This window comes from Bombina bombina, chromosome 4 (genome assembly GCF_027579735.1).
Source record: "Bombina bombina isolate aBomBom1 chromosome 4, aBomBom1.pri, whole genome shotgun sequence".
In the NCBI taxonomy this organism is placed as follows: Eukaryota; Metazoa; Chordata; class Amphibia; order Anura; family Bombinatoridae; genus Bombina; species Bombina bombina.
The window spans coordinates 198,343,045-198,363,806 of NC_069502.1; the positions used below are offsets into that span (position 1 = coordinate 198,343,045).

Genomic DNA, 20,762 nt, shown 5'->3' on the forward strand with positions numbered 1-20,762 from the left:
ATTCAATTCTTTCTGTTTCCTCCAAATACATGCTTCTAGTGTCTCCTTTTATGGATGAGACTTTGTTTGGGTCATGCCTTTTCAAGTCCAATCTAAGTTTTCCTCCCAGGGGAGGATTTCTCTTTCTAGAGTATCTGATGAGAGGCATTCCTTGAACTGGATTCAGGGTCTTCATCTCTGGAGTGACAGTTCCAGTTTGGGAACGGGATATAGGTATTTACCTCATATATTTCAGATTCTGTCCTTCAAAATTGTATACTTTCTCCTTTGGTTCTAGTGGGCCTGTTTATAACGAATTTAGACTTGAGAGATTTATTGTTTCCTTAATCAGAATTTTCTCTAGTTTTCCTAGTTTGCGCCATCCCTGACAGACCTTTAGGTCTTGGGATATTGCTAGTGTGTTTTTCTGGACAATATATAGTTCAGGTATCATCCTGACTTTGAGCTAACTCTCTTTTAAGAGATCTTGTCCAATCTTCTTTTCCGGGGATGGGAAATGAATCTGGAGAAGAGTTTCCTTGTTCTATCCACAAGGGAAATTTATTTGGGACTACTGCCACAATACCCTGAATGCGCCTGATTTCATTTGATCTTGTAAGTTATGCAGGGTCAGGTCTGGTCAGTACCTGGATGGGAGACCGTCTGGGAACACCAGGTGCGGTATGCTTAGACCTTTTATTTGATTCTTTATCTAGGAGATGTCTTTCAGAGGTCAGAAAATCAAGGATTTATTTATTTTCCCCACTCTGCAGTCTGTCCGGCCAACAGTAAGTTTTAGTGGCCGGTGGCTAGCTTAGCCATCTTGCAACCAGGAAGTTGGGAGTTTAGATTTAGCTGCAGTTGATTTTTCTTCACTTTTCTGTGACCCTGTGTATGGAGGGAATTGATCTGATGGTATTCCATGGACATCATTCCTTTTTGCTATTTTCTATGACATAGAGAACTTTTGGATCTGTCTTAAAGGATAGATTAAGATCAGATGACAAGAGACTTTCTTCCATAGTATTTTTTTCAGGGGTATCTATCTCCGGGCGCGTGTTTCTGGAGATATTCCTGGGTGATGTGAACACGGATGCCAACCTGCTGGGCTGGTAAGCTGTTTGGGTCTTTAAGGATTATGGACTCTGAAGTATCTGCTCTCCTCTTTAAACATCTTGGAGTTGATGGCAATTCCCAATGCTGTGATGACTTGACCTCAGTCGTTCCTGGCTTGGTTCCAGTTGGACAATATCACCTCTAGGGTTTATATCAACCATAAGGGAGGAACTAGGGGTTCCTTAGCCATGTAGGAGTTGACTTGGATTGTTCAGTGGGAGGAAGCTCACATTTGCTGTCGGTCATCCACTTTCCAGGGGTGGACAATTCTGAGTCGGACTTCTAAACAGACTGATAATTCATCCTGGGAGTGAGCATTTCCATCCGGAAGTGTTCTCTAGGTAGACCCTCACATGGGGGGTTTCAGGAGTTGGCTTCTGTGGGCAATTCGACAGAACGCCAAGTTTCAAAGGTACGATTTATGGTCATGTGATCTGCAGACCGTCCTGATAGATGTTCTGATGTTTTTCTTGGATTTCAGTCTTGCATACCGTTTTGAAAAATTTGAAATTTTGTCTCAGCTGAGGCTTCTTTTGGGAGAAAGGTTCTTCATGCAGTGGTGCTTTCTGTTTAGGTTACCTGTCTTGTCCCTCCCTATTTATCATCTGTGCCCTCTAGCTTGGATATTGGTTCCCACTAGTAATTGATGATTCTGTTGACTCACCATATCTTAGGAAAGAAAACATAATTTATGCTTACCTGATAAATTTATTTATTTCCGGATATGGTGAGTCCACGGCCCACCCTTTATTTTAAGAGTTATTTTTAACTAAAACCTCGGGCACCTCTACACCTTTGTGTTACCTTCTTTTCCCATTTTCCCTTCGGGCTGAATGACTGGAGGTTATGGGTAAGGGAAGTGACATATTTAGCAGCTTTGCTGTGGTGCTCTTTGCCGCCTACTGCTGGCCAGGAGTGATATTCCCACTAGTAATTGATGATTCCATGGACTCGCCATATCCGGAAATAAATACATTTATCAGGTAAGCATAAATTGTTTTTTTGTTTTTTTTAATGCCCAGCTAGGGTTTTAGCTTTGACTTTGAGCCTAATTAAAAATAAAGGTGGGAATAGGATTGGGCACCTTTATTATCTTATGTAAAAAGTCAACTTTTCATTTCATGTAGATAAAATCAGGAATGCTATTGAATTCATTCAGATAAACTGCTCTTCATTTTGATGGTATTGTAAGTAGGGCATTGGGGCTGAGTGCTGGTGATCTATTGATCTTGTTATAACCAACAAAATGTATTGTATGGTTATTTATAACCCTAGATGCTTGGTCATGTTCCACCTTTAGTTTTGTTCTTAGTTTTCTTTCCTTTTTCTTTTTTTTTCACTTTATGTTGAAAGTGTGAAGCATACATTTTTTTATAAATATATATATATATATATATATATATATATATATATATATATATATATATATATATATATATATAATATAAATCAATCAGGAGACAGCACTCACTGGTCTTGACAATACTGGATTTATTCAGTGACGTTTCAGGGAATACACCCCTTCATCAGATGAAGGGGTGTATTCCCCGAAACGTCACTGAATAAATCCAGATGAAGGGGTGTATTCCCCGAAACGTTACTGAATAAATCCAGTATTGTCAAGACCAGTGAGTGCTTTCTCCTGATTTCCATATTCTAGCACCCTGGCATTTGGAACTAAAGTGTTAGTGAGAGTGCACCTGCCAATACCTGCTATATGTATGTGTGTATATATATATATATATATATATATATATATATATATATATATATATATATATATATATATATTGTATATATATATTTTTATATTTTTTTTTTTTAAAGGGAGTTCAGGAATTTTAGCAGTTGAAGCAGAAGTCAGATTGTTTTACATACTTCTCTGTTTTTGTTTGCGAATACAAATAAGCTTTTATGGGGGAGCAGTTTTGCAAAAATGTGTATACATTGGTATAGACCACAAATAATTAATTGTTCAAACTGTTCAAATATTTTTGATTCCGTGGTGCAAAATTGCCTACATTTATTTATCATGTAATTCTAAAGAGTTTCCAATTTTTGTAGTGCTGGATACATGAGTAGGGGAACGCAGTGACGCTGATTTATAATAGAGTAGCACACCTGTTGAAATGAGTGCACTTTCCCAAGTCCATAATTACTATCAAAACCATTATAAATTCTTTCAAACATGCATTTTTATGTAATTCTGATATATTTGCATAAAGAAATGTTTCTATTCATCCTTTGAATCATACTGAATCTATGAATCATATAGACATTTATATGCAAAGTTGCTACTTTGCTTGTGAATCTTTAGAACTGTCCTTTTATCCCTTTTTATAATTAGAAAACTAAATACTGTGCACCATTGGTAAAAATGTCAGGTATTGGATTAGAATCTGACAAAGGAAAAAAACAAATATAATTCTGCGCCAATCTTGATTAAATTAAGCTTGTCTGTATTTGGTTGCTAATGCTATAGTCAATAAATAGAGCAGTTCTAGAAAATAAAGAGAACTCTAAGCGAATATTTTTCATGCTAATCGTTTAATAGTAACTATATAAAATAGGGTAGATGGTGCCAAAAAAGCATTGTGAGGTCCACAAGGAAATGAATAAACAGATCTGTAGGAGAGAAAAAAAAACAACTTCTGGCTTGTAGATAGGTTATCAGTACAATTAGACAGATTTTATTTATTTATAAAGGAGGGAGGGGCCTATTTAGAAATACATTCTACCTTACAAATGTTCAGGATCCAAGCTCCATGGTCCCTGAACATATTTTCCTCTTGTTTCTCTACGTATCTATATTTAATAAATGTATATAGATGTTAATAAAAAAAAAAAAAAATTCAGCTGTGAAAGTAATGTATTTGATTGCTTCTTGGTCTGACTTTTTATAAGCTCAGAGTGGCTCTTATCTGTGGAAATGAGTTTGCACTTAAGCACTTGGGACCGAGCTGAGTGGTTCAGTGCTTCTCATAAAGTAATCTCTGAAGCACTCTTATGCCGATAAGAGGATGAGCTCTGTCTGAGTGTGTGATACGTCCAGTCACTTGGCATAAAATAAATCCTTGATTTGAAAAAAGCAAGGGGCTGCTTTATAGAACCAGCAAATGTGCTATTGTAAGAAGCAGGATTTATAGCGAATGGGCTATGGAGGTAGAAAATCTTTATAGGGAGCCAGGAGATTTGGATAAGTGCATGGAATCTTTGGCAGGTGAGATAGGGGCCTTCACTTTTCTTCCTAAGGAAAAAAAATGTGATGCAGGTCAGAGAAAGATGGATTTTTATTTTTTTTTATTTTTTTTTAAAAAGATAGCAAATCTAGAAACCACACTGATCCACATCCATAAAGCAGGTTTATTTTCTCACAAGAAACATGTTTTTTTAGATATTTTGTAAAATAAAAAGCTCTGTATAATTTTCTCATTGCAGTCTATGAACGGCTTGCAGTGTATCTTAATAGACCAAACTCTCTCCCATGACCATATCAATTCAAATTTTTTTTTTTTTTTTTTGAAATAATTTTTTATTGAAGTCATAAGTAAATTTAACAGTTGTGATACATCCAAAAATAGTGACATAGATGAAGAGTACAGTGCTATTACCCAGAAATTGCCAAATCAACAATACACATTATGCCAACATAGTATGCATGTATGAGTTTAAAAAAAAAAAAAAAAGATAAGGCTCAATAAAGAGTAGTAAAAGGGTGGAGAGACTATAGTTGGTTAATGTTATGAAGAAGCAAGAAGGTTTACTAGGCAATAAAGCTGGATAGAGGGGGTATGTAAATCACAGGTACTAAAGGTATTAGCAAAGGGTTTGGACTATCAAAATTAAGACCTCATTTTTATATTTTATATGGTATGTAGACTAGAAATGACCCCACCTTGCAAGAGATAGCCTTACCATAAGATATTTATAAAAAAAAAAAAATATAGAAGCAAGGGGGGGTTGGTTTTGTGGGGGTGAGGGGAAATAGAGTATATTCTCCACATCGTCATGAAGAGGATTTATAAGCTAGTAAAAGTAGGATCGATGTGGGTTGGCTTATGTTTGGCCACTTATGGACCAAATTAGCGGGGAGAGGGATAAGGGAACGCAGCGGGCAAAAGCCGCTCGAAGTGGAGTGGGGAAGGGAATGGGGGGGGGCGGAGCCAAACAGGGCAGGAGGGCAGGTATGAAAAGACTCATTATACGGTTGTAAGGGTGGGCTTCGCAGGGAGGATCCATTGTTTGAATAACCAATTGTGAGGGGCAGAGCTTTATTAGGTTAGAGTAATTATCTAAATAAGGTGTTCTGTCTAGATAAAGAGAAAGTTATAACAAACATGTAGAAAATGTAGTGGAGAGAGATCTAAAACTTAAGCATGGGGGATAATAGGATTCAGCAGTCTCCCTGCAGCGTTATGTGGAAAGGGGAACATTGGGATATTTAGAGCATAGGGAATCTCTGGATGAGCCCCTCTCCTAGGGGAGTGCCATCTATAGGCGATGCTGGAAAAAGGAATAAGGATATGACCCGCAGGCAGCAAGCACCGGCGGGAAAGGGAGGAGAGAGGCTCAGCATAAACAAGTAATATATACTGATAATGTGGACGGAACTATAAAGAGACTAGTGATGACAGTCTTACAGTCACTAATAATAAAAGGGAATAACATATAGAATAAGAACAACACACCATTTAGGTGACAATAACAGAAACCCAAACAACTGAGTATATCGGAATGAGGGAAAATAAACCATGGATATACTAGTGGGATATAGTGTATATGCGCCATGTGAACTATCAGTCTAGAAAAAGTAAAATGGAGTGAGTCTAACTAGGTAACCAAATTAGGTATTTTATCTTATTTGGAATAGCTTTTAATACTAAGCATAGATAGTTAGATATATAAATTACCTATATGACATAGACTCCTACTTGCTACGTGCATATGTCTTGAATAGGAGTCAATGTTAGGTGTCTAACTACTGAACATATGTGGAATGTAAACATACAATCGAAAACGTAACGGAGTTATACATAAAGGATAACTATAATATAGATAAGATGGTTACGTACTCTCCCACTATCTCACAGAGCTATATATAAAAATAAAAAAAAGGGCGACATCTAACATGTGTACAAGTAGAGACTAACCAGTATATTGCATCTTAAAGAGACTGTAATGAGGATCTCCCCGGTCTTTCATGCGCATATAAATATTTTAGTGATCATTTGCGCAAGCAGGTACTTGAGTGATATATGTCCCTCCTCAGTCTAAGCTTATATCATGTGAAGGTGCATATAAAGATATGTCAATAGTCAGATCTATAAGTGTGTGATGTTCTGTCTCCCAGAAGAGCTATGGTCCACCCATCTACTTGTAATACAGATACAAACATGTGACGGCTCAAAAACGTATGCGCATTTTAAACTTTGTATAGCGATCTGGCACTGTATAAGAAAGGGAAATGAGAGAAACAAACATTTATCTGCTAACATATGCAACATTATTAGGGCATTATGGTCCAAGGTGAAGAAGATGCTAGGGTCTCATTAGGAAAAATAAACAACTATAGATAGCGATTATAGCTCTGGTATGCGCTCAGCTAATGTGTCCTCTCTATTCTAACCCACTCCAGTCCGTTGGTGGCCTGGTGAGGCAATCATTTTAATGCTCTCATGTCCCAAGTTCTTCCAAGACTCAATTAGCAAAAACTACGTCTTATTTACCAGGAAGTCCACTAAATCTATAGTATTGGCTGGAGAGGAGGTACCGTTCATGTAACCTGCGGAGAAACTACACATCTCCAGGTTGAGAGCAGTGCTAACAATAAAACACCTATAAGGAAGCCTGCTAAAAGGGCCAGTCAACCTGGGAACCAAATGCTTCAGAGAATGTCCGCAATAAACATTTCACAGAGTAATGTAAAATAACATGATGCAAATACCCTTATAGTTCAAGAATACAGCTGAATAATGTCAAATGAAAAGCCCCTCATAAGGACTGGATAAATCGCACAAGAATCCACACTGCAACTGCAAGTTCGGTTACAAATAAGCGAAAGTGGGGTTCTGGAGATATCGGGGCTGCTAGCACAGGCTTACCCCACTCCTATCCTGCGACTCCTCAGCACATGGATCGGTACATTTCGCACAGCCCATAACCTCTCAGGTATCACGGCAACACAGACTAGAAAGCCAATCATACTGACTCGGGTTTTGCGTGCAGGAGATCCTGCGAGCGGTCCCCCACTCTGTGCCCCAAAGTAACAGCCATCCGACGTAATAAACTTTTTGAGCTGCCACGCAGCTATAGCATGGTGTGTCTCCGCTTCCACTGCATTAGACCATGGTGAGTGTTCTTGCGTTTGCACATCAGAGTGCAGTGTATCTTCCGTTTCAGAGATAATGGGCCTCAGAGAACTATATGGCTGAAAGTAATCCGTTCGGTCCCCTGAAGCAGGCTCAGCACTCCGCTCATCCTCGCAACTTCCTTCCTTCAGGTCTTGAGGTACTTCTCTTCCATGGTATGGGATACTCAGGACGCAGGGTCTGGCAGCTTCCTCTGATCCCCATAGAATCGATGAGTCTCTTTTTATGTTCATAGCTATTTTCAGTTCTTCCATGAGTTCTTGGTGGTGGGCTTCCATGGAAATTAGTAAGTTGCGTAGCCCATGCACAATTTGCTTCTCCATAAGTTATCTTGAGTCTGGGTTTGAGTATATATAAAAAAAAAGAAAAAAAAAGAAAGGTAGTTCTGCCAATAGCTATAATGCGTAGATGTTTCATATAATGGCGGCTTACTCCGTGTATCTTGGCAGGCCAGAATGATCTCTGTGCTGTTGCAACGCCAAACACTCTGGCAGGAAAACCTGTGTTAGCTGCTACAAATTCTAGGGCTTAAGTACAAAAGAAATTGTAGTTTAGGATTCTATTTCTTGTTTCAAATACTACTTTATTAAGTCCCACTGCAGGAGCTCTGTTAAAAGTCGTCTTGCTGCCTCGGCTATTGGCTCCGCCCCCCAATTCAAAATTGTTTTGGTTTTCCTAATTTCATAAATATTTTAGGATATTTTTGTTAATTTTTTTTTTATAGAAAAGGCTTTGATTCAAGTAGGAAGGTGGAGAGATTCAGATCTATTTGGAATAAATTGGATTGATTGTTAAGTCAGTCGGTAAAAATAAATTAAATGTCAAGCAACCATTTTCTCTTTATGAAATTAACCTAGGTGCCATTGTCCTTGTTATTTACTATTATTGACTGCTAACCTACAACTATTCTACATAATTCTTATCCCTACATTTTAAAAATGGCCTCCTCTTTTAAGGGACATACTTATTTCCCACCCCCAGTGTTTGTATAGCATATACCAGAAACAACCCACAGCATTGTGTAAAATTCATGCAGAGAAAAATATATCAACATATAGGTACAATAAACACCACTTTTGTGTAAGCGTTTCACTTTTTCCCATGCTCCACTAGAGAGAGAGAGAGAGAGAGAGAGAGAGAGAGAGAGAGAGATAAATCTGTAACCTAGATTTTCAGTCTGCTGCAAATTGCCTGAACAAGCAATTTGATTTGTGGAATTTGTAGGTTAGGGCATTAGCTTTTTGGCCTCTATAGGATAGGGGACTGTTCGTCTCCTTCGCTATAGTTTAAGGTGATATTGTCAACTCGATGTATTGTTGCCTTATACACAGACCTGGAGTTTCCAGTACCATTTAGAAAGGGGCAAAAGAATTTGCAAAGTTAATTAAAGAAAAATTAAATAATTTGCATGAACCAGTTTTGTGATTACATTAAATACTAATGACATGCTATATGATGATGCATGCAAAGCAATTATTAGCATTGGAATGATCAGCAGATGCACTTTATTAAATACAGTATTTGTTTTAATAGCCCACTGGTTTCAGAATTAAATTGCTAGAAAAAAGGGCAAAATAAATACTGGAAATATATATTGAAAAACTATTTTACTACACATAATTTGAATTGTGTTTTATTACTGAATAGAGTCATTGCTTCAAAGTCCTTCTCATGATTCTGAAAAGGCAAGTTTTACATTGTGTGTTATATCTCTCTGATTGCATAAATTACAATGTAGTGCTTAAAGGGACAGTTCACCCAAAAACTTTCTCCCCTTTACATTATTCCCAATGATCCTTTTTACCTGCTAGAGTGTATTAAATTGGTTGCAAGTAGCTCCTTTACTTATATTTCAGCATTTGAAATAGCTGATTTAGCTTGTGGTTTCCCAACGCTATTGACAAGCCTAAGTAAACACAGCCAGCAGAAGAAGTTACACCCTCAGTGGGGGCATGATAGTTAAGTAATAAAATGATAATTTTCCATTGTTCTCTCTATGTATTGAGCTTTGCTGTTCCAGACAAATATAAGATAAGGAAGCAAGTCTGTGTACATAAAAGTGATAACATAATGAGATCTGATATTACCTGAAGCTCAACCCATTGTAATAGGCTGTGGTTTCAAAGCACAAAACCAGCTACTTCAGATACACAAATAAACTGAAAATGCAATTTCTCAAATATTTTATACTCTGCAGTTGGTATAACAAGTCATTTAAAATGCATTTATGGAAAAACAATTTTACAGTGTACTGTCCCTTTAATAATGGAAGAGGTTTAAATAGTGTGTTTAGAGTGTGAAGAGAAGTTTTTTTTTTTTTTTTTTTTTAAAGGGGCAGTCTACTTGCGATATTTATGTAATAGGTTGAAGCAACTATGTAATCCCAATATAATATAATGTTAACACACTATGTGTGTGTGTATGTGTGTAATGTATGTATGTATGTGTGTGTATATATATATATATATATATATATATATATATATATATATATATATATATATATATATATATATATATATATATATATATATATATATATATATATATAGGGTTTTCTGCCCTATTTATATTAGTCGATTTGAAGGGTTAATGATTAGATCAAACATGGTGACCGGTAATATAACTAAATAGAAGTCAGGGACACTAATAGAGTATAAATAGGAGGCTTGGGGGGGGGGGCATTAACAATCTTTGTAAGCCCACACCACTCATCCCCTTTATACACCATATAAGGAGGTCACATAAAGATGGTTTGCGAACAGGATTTTTGCCCTCCCCTCTGAAACGGTTAATCTTCTGTAGGGGAGGTGAGGACTACACCTGCAAGAAAAGAACGATTGGGTGCTTGAGGTCAACTGAGCTAAGATCTACAGTGTCTATATGCCCTACAGTGCTTTATTCATACCTCATAAGAGCTGAGGTTGTTAAACGTGAGTGTTCATTTGGCTACGCTGTTTTTTGTTTTTTTGCTGTGCGCCCTTGCCTCTTCTGTTTTAGATTTTTCCTTGGAGGATCTCCCTTGTCTAAGCGGACTCCTTCTGTTCACCTGGGATTAGGCTGCGAGTGAAAAATACTTATTTTCGTCTACTCTCCTCCCTCCACATGTGATTTTATGTTTTGGGACAAAAACAAGGGTCATCTATATTTAATAGTGCTGTATTTACTCTGTCTTGGGATAGATATATATATATATATATATATATATATATATATACACATACATATATACATACATACACACACATACACTCTTTATTATTGTTTACTTTATAACCTCTAAGTTTACCTGCCTGTTTCTAAGCCCCTGCAGGATGCCCCTTATTTCAGTTTGTTTCTTTAAATTATTTGTTTTAAGCCTTATACAATGCTAGTTGTATAAGTCTATGTTTCTATCTGAGGTCTATGTTTCTAACTGAGGCTGTGGGTATTTTACATAAAATGGACAATTCAAGAACAAGGGGTCATGATCTCAAGCTAAAGGGTAGTAGATTCAGGAGTAATTTGAGGAAGCACTTCTTTACAGAAAGAGTGATTGATTTATGGAATAAACTTCCTCAAGAGGTAGTAGCGACAAACACTGTGGGGGACTTTAAACATGCATGGGACAAGCATAAGGCTATCCTACAAACTATCAACCGTCAATATCTATGTTTCTATGTTTAGTTCACGTGGGATATGTAGATGACATTTGTGCTCACTCCCATTGAGAATGAGTTTAAAAGAACCATCATTAATTGGTTAAAATGCAAGATTGTAAAAAGCTAAAACAAAACCTCACAAAATACACTCAGATAATGGGCAGTCTGCAGGGGCTTAGATACAGATAATAGAGGTAAACTAGTATATTAATATAACTGTGTTGGTTAAGCAAAACTGGGGAATGGATAATGAAGGGATTATTTATCTTTAAACATTAAAGGGACAGTCTACACAATAATTTGTATTGTTTAAAAAGATAGATAATCCCTTTATTATCCATTCCCCAGTTTTGCATAACCAACACTGCTATATTAATATATGTTTTATCTCTGTAATTACCTTATATCTTAGCCTCTGCAGACTGCCCTCTTATCTCAATGCTTTTGACAGACATGCAATTTAGCCTATTAGTGCAGACTCCTAATTAAATCCACGAGAGTGAGCACAATGTTATTTATATGACACACGTGGACTAGTACTGTCTATGAAAAACTTTCAAAATGCTCTGAGCTAAGAGGCGGTTTTCAAAGACTTAGAAATCAGTTGGAGCCTACCTATGTTTAGCTTTTCAAAGATACCACCAAGGGAACAAAGCAAATGTAATGATAAAAGTAAATTGGAAAGTTGTTTAAGATTACATGCCCTATCTGAATCATAAAAGTTTAACTAGACTGTCCCTTTAACAATTTTGAAGAAGTCTAGACTTTCCCTTTAGTAGTACACATTTCAAGGGACAGTCAACACATTGTTGGTTATGCAAAACTGGGGAATGGGTAATAAAGGAAATTTCTATCATTTTAAACCATAACAATTTTGGAGTTTACTGTCCCTTTAAAGAAGGACCATTTATCTCCGCAGTTCAACTAAGCATACAATGTTTCATTATTGACAATGAACCATTTTTGCAGTATAAATTTAGTACAGGTGGCCCTCGTTTTACAACGGTTCAATTTACACCGTTTCAGAATAGCAACCTTTTTTTCCAGTCATGTGACTGCTATTGAAAAGCATTGAGAAGCAGTGCATTTATTAAAATAGCCAGTAGGTGGAGCTGTCCACTTGTGTTGCAGCAAAGCCAAGCAAGCTGAAATTAATCAGCTTAACCAGACCTGAGCTATCGAGCAGATTTCAAAGGAACGAGATCTTCCTGTCTATAAATCAGTCCAGATTGGAATTCATAGAAAGAACTGTTTGCAGAAAAATGCAAGTGAAGTCTGTGTTGTGTGATTATTTTATTAGGTTTATAATGCAGTTTAGCAAATGTTTTTGTTTAACTTAGTTTAATTATATATTCTGTGTTGTGGGATTTTTTATTAGGTTTATAATGCTGTTTAGCATTTAAAGTCTTCATTTCAAAGCTTTAAAAATAATGTATTAGGTGTTACTTATGACAATTCTGAGAGGGGCCTGGAACCTATCTCCCTCACTTCCCATTGACTTACATTATAAACTGGGTTTCAATTTACAACGGTTTCAATTTACAACCATTCCTTCTGGAACCTAACCCCGGCGTAAACTGAGGGCTACCTGTATTTTGATTTCTTTTGCTGTAAAATACATCTGAAAATTGTACATACTCCATTTTCTGGACTTTGGTTAATACTTTTAGCCATGTTATCTATGTTTTGATTACCCCGTCCTACCTCACATTCTCTTTACTAATTTTTCTTTTTTTAAGGTGGATTATCAGTTTTGCATGTACAATAGTGATAGGTCAATTATTCTTTGCAATGACAGTGAGCATACAAAGTAGTTTAGTTGTTAATAGTATTGTGTGTGTGTATAAATATTATATATGGTCTGATGAAGGACCCCGAAATGTCACTGTAAATAAAATTGTGTTGTACACTTGATAAGACCAGAGAGTGCTTTGTCCTTTATCTTTATCTCTCTCTTTCTCTTTCTTTCTCTCTTTCTTTCTCTCTTTCTTTCTCTTTCTCTCTTTATCTTTCTTTCTCTTTCTCTCTTTATCTTTCTTTCTCTTTCTCTCTCTTTCTTTCTTTCTTTCTTTCTCTTTCTCTCTTTCTTTCTCTTTCTCTCTTTCTTTCTCTTTCTCTCTTTCTTTCTCTTTCTCTCTTTCTCTCTTTCTTTCTCTCTTTCTTTCTTTCTTTCTTTCTTTCTTTCTTTCTCTCTTTCTCTCTTTCTCTCTTTCTTTCTCTCTTTCTTTCTCTCTTTCTTTCTCTTTCTTTCTTTCTCTTTCTTTCTCTCTTTCTTTCTCTTTCTTTCTCTTTCTCTCTTTCTTTCTTTCTTTCTCTCTCTTTTTTTCTTTCTCTCTCTTTCTTTCTCTTTCTATCTTTCTTTCTTTCTTTTTTTCTCTTTCTCTCTTTCTTTCTTTTTTTCTCTTTCTCTCTTTCTTTCTTTCTTTCTTTTTTTTCTCTTTCTCTCTTTCTTTCTTTCTTTCTTTTTTTTCTCTTTCTCTCTCTTTCTTTCTTTCTTTTTTTTCTCTTTCTTTCTCTCTCTTTCTCTTTCTTTCTCTTTCTCTCTCTTTCTCTTTCTCTCTCTTTCTTTCTCTCTTTCTCTCTCTCTTTCTCTTTCTCTTTCTTTCTCTTTCTCTCTTTCTTTCTCTCTTTCTTTCTCTCTTTCTTTCTCTCTTTCTTTCTTTCTCTCTTTCTATCTATCTATCTATCTATCTATCTATCTATCTCTCTCTATATATATATATATATATATATATATATATATATATATATATATATATATATATATATAATTTGTTTTTAATGCTAATTAACTGTGTTGAATAGAAGAGGGTGGACGACCCCAGTCTTTTTCCATACTGCACATGTGCATTTAGTTTGTGATTGGTTAGAGTTCTTTTGTTCTGATGGACAGGGAAAGCAGTGAAAACAAAAAGAATAAAATATGCTTATTTGACAAAATAAAGCTGCATTATTTATTTTTTTATTGCAAAATTCTTCAGATATGAAAGTACATTGTTATGCAGCTTACAACTTGTGTTTAATGCCCCTTTAATATTTGCATTAAAGTATGCAGCACAATTCAAATTTACACCAGAGAAGAATATTTATGTAAAGACAAAAAAAAATTAGAAGCATAATTTTTATTTTTCTATTATTGAGTCTCACAGCCAGAAGCAAATGTAAGTTAAAGTATACTAAAAACAGCGCGATTTTGTATTTGCTTCAAAAAACTTTGTTCTCTTCTTTAGGTGCTCCCTGTTAAATTTGCTCTTTTCTGCAATATTCTCCATTTCAAAGAGCTTCATTACTTTTTGATGGGAGGGTGTTTGCTACCCTGAGAATTAAAGGGACACAAGTGGGGGACGTACATATTCCTTCCCTGTCCGCCCCAGCTCTTTTCTAGCTGGCAGCAATCGGCTACCCGAATGTAACATTGCCCACGTGTTATTTTGTGCTCTCATGCAACCCCGCGGATGGCCAATCACGCTTGGGCAGGGACATTGAAATTCTCCACCTAAGAAGAGGTGGAGAAGAGGATAGGGAAGCAGCGATCTGATGAACGCTTCTTGTTAAATCCTGACTGCAGGTTCGGTTCTCTTGTGAGAACCTGCAATCACAGGTAATAGGGCTTGATAAATCGAGCCCATAGAATTGATCTCACAGAGGACCATTAAAATTATATTTTATATTTTGCAATGTGTTATTTTTAATTGGTCCCGATCGGTAAGTGATAGCTTAGGTTTATAGAATTCTCTGCTTAACATACACAGTAATAGACTTGTTTTTCCTGACTTCACCCTAGAGTGAAAAACACATAAATCTTGGAAACAAGAATAATGGGTTCCTAGTTTAATACCCTGACAGATGGATTTTCTTTGAGACGCATTTGGATGGAATCTCTGTAATGAGGCTTTAGTGCATTTTTTTTACTCTAGTTCTTACATAAAAATTAGTGCCATTTTTTTTTTTAACGGTGTTCACAGATAATTTTGCCAGCCGGGTGGTATTATGAAGTAGCCGGGTGGGGGCAGTGTATTGGTTTGGAATATTATAAACCTTATCAGCTATCCAAAGCACAAATTAATTGCATAATTAACATACATTTTAGTTAATGATTTGTGCAATAAACATGGAAAAATGTAGTATTAGATCATTTTAGCTAAATTTTGTTTCTAATTTTAGCCGACTGGTCAGTAAAATCATCCGGTAGTGTAACCATTAAAAGGATGCTGGGGAAAACATCCAACTGCAATGAGAATCTGCACTTTATTTGTGGTCTCTAACACAACTCTGTTAAATGTGTAACAGAAGGACTGAAAACAGACTGGGTACATTACTAAAGGGAAATTTTGTTTTTAGAGATTGCTTAAGAAAAAAAGGAATATTAAAGGGATATGAAACCCCAATTTTTTTTCATAATTCCGATGAGTATGCGACTTTAAACAATTTTCTAATTTACTTCTATTATTTTGTTTCTCTTGGTATCTCTTGTTGAAAAGCAGGGACGTATGCTTAGGAGCCATTTCTGGAGCACTATATGGCAACAGTTTTGCAAGAGCACTAGATTGCTGCACTTTTCCTGCCACGTAGTGCTCCAGATGCCTACTTGGGTTTATCTTCAACACAAAATATCATGGAAACGAAGGTAATTTGAATATAAAAAAAAATAAAAATCAAGACTACTTCATAATATATATATTGTGTTCTGTGCCTGTGGAGCTGTTCATATTAAAGGGATAATATACCCTACATTTTTCTCCCCTTTAATTTGTTTTCAATACCTTCTGGAGTGAATCGCATAGCTCCTTTTACTTTTATTTCTGTATTTGAAATAGCTGGTGTTGCCTGTGGTATTCCTACCTATCTTGGAAATTTCTTTAATTTATGGGACGGTCTACTTAATTTTTTTTTTTTGTTAAAAAAGATAATGCCTTTATTACCCATTCCCCAGCTTTACACACACAACAAAATATATTAAAGGAACACTTAAGTCAAAATACACTTTCCATTTAATTTCCATTATCAAATTTTGCACAATCTTGTTATATAAACACTTTCTGGGGAACAAGATCATACTGATCATGTGCACAAGCTCACACGGTATATGTATTCTAGTCTTTAATTGGTCGGTGACTGTCACATGATACAGGGGGTGGGACAAATTCAGAGTAGGTGTTAAATCATTGTCTTTCTATGATGCACTTGTTAATTAAACAATTCTACTACATTGAGGGGTTCTTTAATATACTTTATAACCTCTAAATCTCTGCCTGTTTCTAAGCCCCTGCAGGCTGCCTCATCTCATTTTTTTAGATTTTCACAACCAGATAGTGCTAGCTCATGTGTGCCATATAGATTGTGCTTACTCCTGTGGAGTTATACGTGAACAATCACTAATTGGTTAAAATGCAAGTTTGTAAAAAGCACTGAGAAAAGGGGGCAGTCTGCAGAGGCTTAGATACAAGGTAATCGCAGAGGTAAAAAGTGTATTAATATAACTGTGTTGGTTATGCAAAACTGGGGAATGGGTAACAAAGGGATTATCTATCTTTTTAAACAATAACAATTTTCAAGTAGACTGTCCCTCTTTAAGTATTGTCTAAAGAAAAGCTGTGTAAACATAGCCATCAGAAGAAATTGCACTCCCAGTAGGAGGTACAAGAGATGAGCAATAAAATGTTAATTTATCTTGTTAAGTGTATCCAGTCCACGGATCATCCATTACTTGTGGGATATTCTCATTCCCAACAGGAAGTTGCAAGAGGACACCCACAGCAGAGCTGTAATATAGCTCCTCCCCTAACTGTCATAGCCCGTCATTCTCTTGCAACTCTCAACAAGCTAGGATGTTGTAGGAGAGAGTGGTTAACTATAGCTAGTTTATTTTCTTCAATCAAAAGTTTGTTATTTTTAAATAGTACCGGAGTTGTGCTATTTTATCTCAGGCAGTAAATAGAAGAAGAATCTGCCTGAGGTTTCTATGATCTTAGCAGGTTGTAACTAAGATCCATTGCTATTCTCACATATGTCTGAGGGGATTACACAGATGAGGTAACTTCAGCGAGAGAATGGTGTGCAGTTTATTCTGCTATCAGGTATGTGCAGTTATAATTTTTTCTAGAGATGGAAAACACTAGAAAATGCTGCTGATACCGGATTAATGTAAGTTAAGCCTGAATACAGTGATTTAATAACGACTGGTATCATGCTTACTCCCAGGGGTAATACCCTTATGATATTGCAATATAAACGTTTGCTGGCATGTTTAATCGTTTTTATATATGCATTGGTGATAAAACTTTATTGGGGCCTAGTTTTTTTCCACATGGCTGACTTAAATTTTGACTAGAAACAGTTTTACTGAGGCTTTCCACTGTTATAGTATAAAAGTTACAGTTAGTGCAGTTAAAATTACAAACTGTGACATCCAGCTTCCCTCAGGAGTCCCCTGTATGCTATTAGGACATCTCTAAAGGGCTCAAAGGCTTTCCAAAGTCGTTTATTGGGGAAGGTAGGACCACAGCTTGCTGTGGCAGTTGGTTGTGACTGTTAGACGTTTTTTTTTTTTTTTTTTTTTAATTTCGTTTTTTTGATCCGTTTTTTGAACTAAGGGGTTAATCATCCATTTGCAAGTGGATGCAATGCTCTGCTAGCCTATTACATACACTGTAAAAATTTCGTTTGATTTACTGCATTTTTTCACTGTTTTTCAAATTCGGACAAAATTTGTTTCTCTTAAAGGCACAGTACCGTTTTTTATATTTGCTTGTTAACTTGATTTAAAGTGTTTTCCAAGCTTGCTAGTCTCATTGCTAGTCTATAAACATGTCTGACATAGAAGAAACTCCTTGTTCATTATGTTTAAAAGCCATGGTGGAACCCCCTCTTAGAATGTGTACCAAATGTACTGATTTCATTTTATGCAATAAAGATCATATTCTGTTTTTAAAAAAAATTATCACCAGAGGAATCTGACGAGGAGAAAGTTATGTCGACTAACTCTCCCCACGTGTCAGACCCTTTGACTCCCGCCCAAGGGACTCACGCTCAAATGGCGCCAAGTACATCTAGGGCGCCCATAGCGTTTACTTTACAAGACATGGCGGCAGTCATGGATAATACACTGTCAGCGGTATTAGCCAGACTACCTGAACTTAGAGGTTAGCGAGATAGCTCTGGGGTGAGACAAAATGCAGAGCATACTGACTCTTTAAGAACCATGTCTGATACTGCCTCACAATATGCAGAAGCTGAGGAAGGAGAGCTTCAGTCAGTGGGTGATGTTAATGACTCAGGAAAGATACCTGATTCTAATATTTCTACATTTAAATTTAAGCTTGAACACCTCCGCGTGTTACTTAGGGAGGTTTTAGCTGCTCTGAATGACTGTGATACCATTGCAGTGCCAGAGAAATTTTGTAGACTGGATAAATGCTTTGCAGTGCCGGTGTGTACTGATGTTTTTCCAATACCTAAAAGGTTTACAGAAATTATTAATAAGGAATGGGATAGACCAGGTGTGCCGTTCTCTTCCCCTCCTATTTTTAGAAAAATGTTTTCCAATAGACGCCACCACACGGGACTTATGGCAGACAGTCCCTAAGGTGGAGGGAGCAGTTTCTACTCTAGCAAAGCGTACTACTATCCCTGTCGAGGACAGTTGTGCTTTTTTAGATCCAATGGATAAAAAATTAGAAGGTTACCTTAAGAAAATATTTATTCAACAAGGTTTTATCCTACAGCCCATTGCATGCATTGCCCCTGTCACTGCTGCTGCGGCGTACTGGTTTGAGTCTCTGGAAGAGGCTTTACAGGTAGAGACTCTATTGGATGACATACTTGGCAAACTTAGAGCACTTAAGCTAGCCAATTATTTTATTTCTGATGCCATTGTTCATTTGACTAAACTAACGGCTAAGAATTCTGGTTTTGCTATACAGGCGCGCAGAGCGCTATGGCTTAAATCATGGTCAGCTGACGTGACTTTAAAATCTAAGCTACTTCACATTCCCTTCAAGGGGCAGACCCTATTCGGGCCTGGTTTGAAGGAGATTATTGCTGATATCACGGGAGGAAAAGGTTGTGCCCTTCCTCAGGACAGGTCCAAATCTAGGGCCAAACAGTCTAATTTTCGTGCCTTTCGAAACTTCAAGGCAGGTGCGGCATCAACTTCCTCTAATAATAAACAAGAGGGAACTTTTGCTCAATCCAAGACGGTCTGGAGACCAAACCAGACCTGGAAAAAAGGTAAGCAGGTCAAAAAGCCTGCTGCTGCCTCTAAGACAGCATGAAGGAACAACCCCCTATCCGGTAACGGATCTAGTAGGGGGCAGACTTTCACTCTTCGCCCAGGCGTGGGCAAGAGATGTTCAGGATCCTTGGGCGTTGGAAATTATATCCCAGGGATATCTTCTGGACTTCAAAGCTTCCCCCCCAAAAGGGAGATTTCACCTTTCACAATTATCTGCAAACCAGATAAAGAGTGAGGCATTCTTACACTGTGTACGAGACCTCCTAGTTATGGGAGTGATCCATCCAGTTCCAAAGGAGGAACAGGAACAGGGTTTTTACTCAAATCTGTTTGTGGTTCCCAAAAAAGAGGGAACCTTCAGACCGATTTTGGATCTAAAGATCTTAAACAAATTCCTCAAAGTTCCGTCATTCAAGATGGAAACTATTCGTACCATCCTACCACTGATCCAGGAGGGTCAATATATGACTACAGTGGATCTAAAGGATGCTTATCTTCACTTTCCGATACACAAAGATCATCATCGGTTTCTCAGGTTTGCCTTTCAAGACAGGCATTACCAGTTGTATCTCTTCCCTTTGGATTAGCTACAGCCCCAAGAATCTTTACAAAGGTTCTAGGGTCGCTTTTGGCGGTCCTAAGGCCGCGGGGCATAGCTGTAGCCCCTTATTTAGACGACATCCTGATACAGGCATCAAACTTCCAAATTGCCAAGTCTCATACGGACGTAGTACTGGCATTTCTGAGGTCGCATGGGTGGAAAGTGAACGAGGAAAAGTGTTCTATCTCGGGTCCATCTGTCCAAAGGTATAACCTTCGCAGGCCAGATTGGACTATTATAACAACAAATGCCAGCCTTCTAGGTTGGGGTGCAGTCTGGAACTCCCTGAAGGCTCAGGGATCGTGGACTCAGGAGTCGTCTCTCCTTCCAATAAATATTCTGGAACTAAGAGCGATATTCAAGGCTCTTCAGGTTTGGCCTCAGTTAGCAACTCTGAGGTACATCAGATTTCAGTCGGTCAACATCACGACTGTAGCTTACATCAACCATCGAAGGGGAACAAGAAGTTCCCTAGAGATGTTAGAAGTTTCAAAAATAATTCACTGGGCAGAGATTCACTCTTGCCACCTATCAGCTATCCATATCCCAGGTGTAGAGCACTGGGAGGCGGATTTTCTAAGTCGTCAGACTTTTCATCCGGGAGAGTGGGAACTCCATCTGGAGGTATTTGCACAACTGATTCTCCGTTGAGGCAAACCAGAACTGGATCTCATGGCGTCTCGCCAGAACGCCAAGCTTCCGTGTTACGGATCCAGGTCCAGGGATCCCAAGGCGACACTGATAGATACTCTAGCAGCGCCCTGGTCTTTCAACCTGGCTTTTGTGTTTCCACCGTTTCCTCTGCTCCCTCGATTGATTGCCAA

The 20,762-nt window shown here is 37.3% G+C and overlaps 1 protein-coding gene and 1 pseudogene across 1 annotated transcript in view; both read left to right on the forward strand.

Moving 5' to 3' along the window:
• The window catches only part of HS6ST1 (heparan sulfate 6-O-sulfotransferase 1), a 249,272-nt gene that overhangs the window by 95,451 nt on the left and 133,059 nt on the right, over positions 1-20,762 (forward strand). The window lies entirely within an intron of this gene.
• Positions 549-667, forward strand: LOC128658476 (uncharacterized; annotated as a pseudogene).